Below are 5,711 nucleotides of genomic sequence, written 5' to 3'. Positions count from 1 at the left end.
TAGCGGTAAGAGCGTTGCTTGATCAAGGCTCGCAGGTTACTTTTCTTGCGGAAAATATCGCTCAACTTCTGCGCGCTAAACGAAATCGCTTGCCTATATCGATCTCCGCTGTAGGAGCGGTGCACGCGGGCACTGCGCGATTTACGACCAACATTACGGTTTCACCGCTCAACTCGCTTACACCGGCATACTCAACAAGCGCGGTAATTCTCAAAGATCTCACTTTGTATGCGCCCCAACGGCAACTAGATCTCACGCATTTTCCTCATTTGAATGGGTTATCCCTCGCCGATCCTGATCCCACGAGCAGCGATCCTATTCATTTAATCATCGGGTCGGATTTATATAATGAGATAGTTCTGGACGGCCGTCGCAAGGGCACGCCAGACCAACCCACAGCTCAGAATTCCATTTTTGGCTGGATCTTGTCAGGCCCTGTTTCATCATTATCCGAACCTCCGTCGACATCTTCAGCTAATGTTAGTCGACAACGGACAGCCTTCACCTTGTCAGTGCATCACTGTTTGATTTCGCCTTCGCTCAGTGACGAAATTAGAAAATTTTGGGAGATTGAGGAGATTCCTCGTCAATGCTCGCGGTCGGCGGAGGATGAGCAATGCGAACAGCATTTCCTCGCCACGCATTCTCGGACGATTGATGGCCGTTATGTCGTTCGGCTTCCTTTCCGGAAGGGTCCGCCGGTGGACATCGGAGATTCGCGCGAGAAAGCTCAAATTCTTTTAAAATCATTATCACGCCGGTTACAATCTCAGCCTGCGCTGTTCGCGGAATATGACGAGTTCCTAAAAGAATACGAACAGTTAGGTCACATGCGCCTTGTACCAGCACCCTCAGATACTGACGAACAATACGTATACATACCTCACCATCCGGTTATTAGAACTGATAGCGCGACGACGCATTTGAGAGTCGTTTTTAATGCCTCCAGTTTAACAACTAATCGTTCAAGTTTAAACGACCACTTGCTTTGCGGTGAAAAACTTCAGACTGATCTTGCGGCGGTAATAACTCAATGGCGTCGATTTAAATTCGTATACACCGCCGACATCGCAAAAATGTACCGCCAGATTTCTCTCGATCAACGCGATTGCAATTATCAGCGTATTCTTTGGAATCGGTCGCTCAACAAACCACCTTCGGACTATCAACTCCGTACCGTCACATATGGTCTGACCTGCGCTCCATTCTTGGCTCTTCGAGTAATTAAACAGTTAGTAGCAGACGAAGGGTCCTCATTTCCGTTGGCGATTCCGGTTCTTCGTGACAGTCTTTACGTCGACGACTTACTGTTCGGGGACGATGACGAGAACCATGTTAGACAGATTCGGCATCAAATAGTCTCGCTGCTTCGACGGGGCCGCTTTGAATTAAGAAAATGGACCAGTAATTCGATTGATCTCTTGTCGGACATTGACGAAAGCGATCACGGGTTAGCCTGCTCCAAGGAACTGGGAGCGAATGAGAAGGTCAAGCTCTTGGGAATCAAATGGAATCCGTCCCTCGACGTATTCCAGATCGACGTCTCACCTTCTGCTCCCGCTTCCAGCAGTAAAAGATCCATTCTTTCCACGATCGCCAAATTGTACGATCCGTTAGGGTGGCTAACTCCTATCACTGTTGCGGCAAAAATCCTTATGCAAGCGTTATGGCGCGAGAAATCAGACTGGGACGACCCGGTTTCGTTGCGACTTCAATCCCGGTGGAAACTCATATATTCGGGCCTTGAGGGTTTACGCAGCATTACAATTCCCCGATGGCTCGGATTAAGTGCAGATGTTCTTAGAACTGAACTTCACGGATTTTCCGACGCGTCCACTCAGGCGTATGCAGCGGTGATCTACCTGAGGGTGATTACCAACTCAGGCACGGTAAGCGTTTCTTTAATTGCGGGCAAGTCTAAAGTCGCTCCGTTGACGCCGCTTACTGTCCCTCGTCTTGAGCTATCCGCCGCGGTTCTACTCTCTCGATTGTTCGATTTCGTTCACAAATCGCTTCCGACGAGAATAACTTCGAGCTTCTGCTGGACGGACTCGTCGATTGTGTTATCGTGGCTTAAGCACCACCCATCGCGGTGGAAAACATTTGTTGCAAACCGAGTAGCCGAGGTGCAGGCACGGTTGTCCACCGCTGAATGGCGACACGTTCCCACGGAAGACAATCCCGCGGACTGTGCCTCTCGGGGCTTAATAGGGAAGGAACTGCTGGATCACGCGTTGTGGTGGCAGGGCCCTTCGTGGTTATCGCGCTCCGAGCTCCACTGGCCAAAGTCTTCACCATCAGTCGACGACAAGCCGCTGCCGGAAGAAAAAATAGTAGCAGTCCATCTTGCAAATCCTCAAACCCCTGATGATCTCTCTTCTCGATTCTCTTCGTGGCCAAAACTCATTCGCGTTACTGCCTATCTCTTTAAATTCATATCTCGCCTTCGCAGGACGCCTTGTCGCTCTAATACTAGCGCTCTTCAAAATCGTGCTCTCACCGCAGCGGAATGTAATCAAAGCAGACAGTTCTGGATCAAACGCATCCAAGCAGATCTGTTTCCTCTAGAAATTCGGGATCTTAGTCAAAACAGAACGCTGTCTCCTAAAACTCCTCTCTCATCTTTATCCCCATTCCTCGATGAAGAAGGACTCCTTCGAGTCGGAGGGCGGTTGCGACATGCTCCCATTCATTATAATCGTCGGCATCCAATTCTCCTTGCATCACATCCCCTCGTCACCCTGCTCATCAAACAAGCTCATAACAGATCATTACACGCCGGACTACAGCTAACGTTGAGTGTGTTGAGAAGCGAGTTTTGGATTCTTCGCGCCCGCAGCCTCGTCAAGGCCGTCATTTTCAAATGTGTAATATGCGCTCGCGAGCGAGCTGCGACCCCGTCGCAGCTCATGGGTGACCTTCCTATAGCACGAGTAAAAGCTCCGTCTCGCGCGTTTCAGCATTGCGGGGTCGACTACGCGGGCCCGGTAAGAGTGCGGCCGTCCGCGGGGCGAGGCATCACAGCGAGAAAAGCATACATAGCGCTATTTGTGTGTTTAGCCACGCGCGCGATTCATTTAGAATTAGTCTCTGATTACGCGACGCCTTCATTCCTCAATGCGTTCTCTCGCTTCTGCTCGCGCCGCGGGCTTCCGCAAGACATGTATTCCGATAACGGAACTACCTTTGTCGGAGCTGACCGTGAGTTGCGCAGCGCTTATCGAGCTGCTCTCCATGATACGGATTTTCAGAACGCGACGGCCAGTGATAATATCACATGGCATTTTATCCCAGCCTCAGCTCCACATTTCGGAGGAATGTGGGAGGCGGGAGTTCGTAGTCTCAAGCATCACTTGCGCCGCGTTCTGAAAGATCATACTCTCAGCTTTGAGGAGTTTACAACTCTACTCTATCGGGTTGAAGCGTGCCTAAATTCTCCTCCGATTGCGCCTCTGAACGACACTCTCGATAGTTATGAACCGTTGACGCCGGGTCATTTCTTGATCGGATCCGCAATAACTGCAAGCCCTGAGCCCTCACTGCTCGATGTGAAAGAAAACCGTCTCACTCGATGGCAGCTCATTCGGCAACTCTCGGAGCGATTTTGGAAATTATGGGCTCATGATTATGTTAATACGCTTCAGCAAAGGAGCAAGTGGCGACGGATTCAGACGCCGATCAGGGAAGGACAGTTCGTCCTCCTTCGCAATCCCGCATTGCCTCCGTGCAAATGGGAGTTGGGAAGAGTGACTAGGTGTCATCCCGGACGAGATGGGTTGCCGCGTGTCGTTACCGTCAAAACGGCAACCGCGGAATACTTGCGACCGATTGTCAAGATATGCGTGCTCCCGATTGAGGGCGAATCGGATACGTCTTAAGCTCCAGATCTATCCAAAAAGAAGCAGGAGGAAGGAAGAGATGACAGCCTTCTCCGCTGTTTAGCATCTGCTCTGGAGGCCTTTCAATTTTTTTTTCTTTTTTTTCTTCCTTCTGTATGTTATTGATTGTGTATGGTATAGCGTGCGTCCGTTTCTCTTCTCTTCTCTTCTAAATTATATTCATTTTTTTTTTTCATTTTCATGCGTCAATATGATATCACTACATCATATTTCATCAAATGCGTCCGTTCATTTCATGTGTCAAGTGCGTCCTTAAATGACACACGGGGATCGCCGCAAGGCGGGCGGCAACTGCTCAGATCATCTTGGCCACGCGACGTCTCGTACGGCCCTGGATACTCGTTTCGAAACACGAGTTTCGAGGCGAGCGGTATGTTCGGGATTCGGCTCGGCTCTTTCAGCTTGCTTCTGAAATATTCCGTAGGAATATTCTAGAAGCATTCTAATAATAAGATCGAATAAGCTGAGAGACCGCATGACAACAATGTCTCGCGAGCGATGTGTTGTGCTGCCGAAATCAAAACATGATTCGGCGAATATCAGCGCAATTACTTGGAATCGGCGACACATCACAATACCGCTACATCATCGTGTATCAGAGCCGAGTCTCGACAATAACAAATCTCGCTCAACTCTCGCGACCGTTTTCGCGCTGAACCAATGAGATCGGCCAGCGTAGCCAACGCGACATTTATAAAACGACCGTGTAAGAAATCGACCGCTCAGAGCACAAAAATCTTGTATCACGTTCGTATAACGATATAGGACTCCGCGATCTCATTCCAGCCTTAACGACTGCTTCTTCGCGTGTCCGATCGTTTTCCATCAAAGACGAGTTGTGTCTAAAGCTACTCTCATCGTTTTGTTATTCACTAATAAAGATTGGCATTACTTGTTAAGTTTAATTATTGCACGTGCTCAAATTATTTACAACCACAAGTCGGTCCTTGATAATCAGCCCGTGTTCGCGCGCCCTGCGCTGGGTGTACCGGTGGAAGCGGAATTAATAACACCTATAAGTCCGCGTACAGCTTATTTATTTGATATAAACAATAATTTTATTAATTATTTATGGTACCTTCAAGTGGGTGTGTTTCGAACGGCCCGAAGGTGGAGAGCGGCCGGTTCGTTATGCGAGATGCGGATAGGTGTCCGCTCGCCGCGTGGAGACCGCGGGCTTCGTCGCTAGCAGTCCGCTATCCAGCGGCCCCGTAAGATGACGTGGGGTGCAAGTGATTCGCGAAGTTCTTCGGAGACGGGAGGCTTCGGCTCCGTGGTTTGGTGGGTCGTCGACTCGAATAAAGTGAGACAGGTCAATCGAAGCGGCGGCCCTGCGGTGATGCACCGCTTCCCAGCGCCTCCGCGCTAGGAAAGTTCCCCTTGTCGGAGGAGTAACGAGAATCGTAAAGTCGCGCGGGCGACGTAGACTGAGACGCGAGGGGAACTCGCGCGTGGAGTCGCGTACGCGGCGAGTATGGCTGCAGTACCAGTGAAGAAGCGAACGTGGTTCGCGTGTATATGCTGCGTCTCTGGCAGCGGCTAAGTCCTAGGCGGACGTAAATGCGAGCGTGGCTCGCGTGGATATGCTGCGTCTCTGGCAGCAGCTAAGTCCTACGCGGACGTGAAGGCGCGCTAGGTTCGCGGGTATATGCTGCGTCTCTGGCAGCGGCTAAGTCCTGCGCGGAAGTGAAGGCGAGCTAGGTTCGTGGGTATATGCTGCGTCTCTGGCAGCGCCTAAGTCCTGCGCGGACGTGAAGGCGAGCTAGGCTCGCGTGTATATGCTGCGTCTTGGCAGCGGCTAAGTCCTAGGCG

This window comes from Odontomachus brunneus, unplaced genomic scaffold, assembly GCF_010583005.1.
Source record: "Odontomachus brunneus isolate Ranch 3 - 2012 unplaced genomic scaffold, Obru_v1 Obru_scaffold_496, whole genome shotgun sequence".
In the NCBI taxonomy this organism is placed as follows: domain Eukaryota; kingdom Metazoa; phylum Arthropoda; class Insecta; order Hymenoptera; family Formicidae; genus Odontomachus; species Odontomachus brunneus.
Note: the sequence above shows the minus strand (reverse complement) of the source record.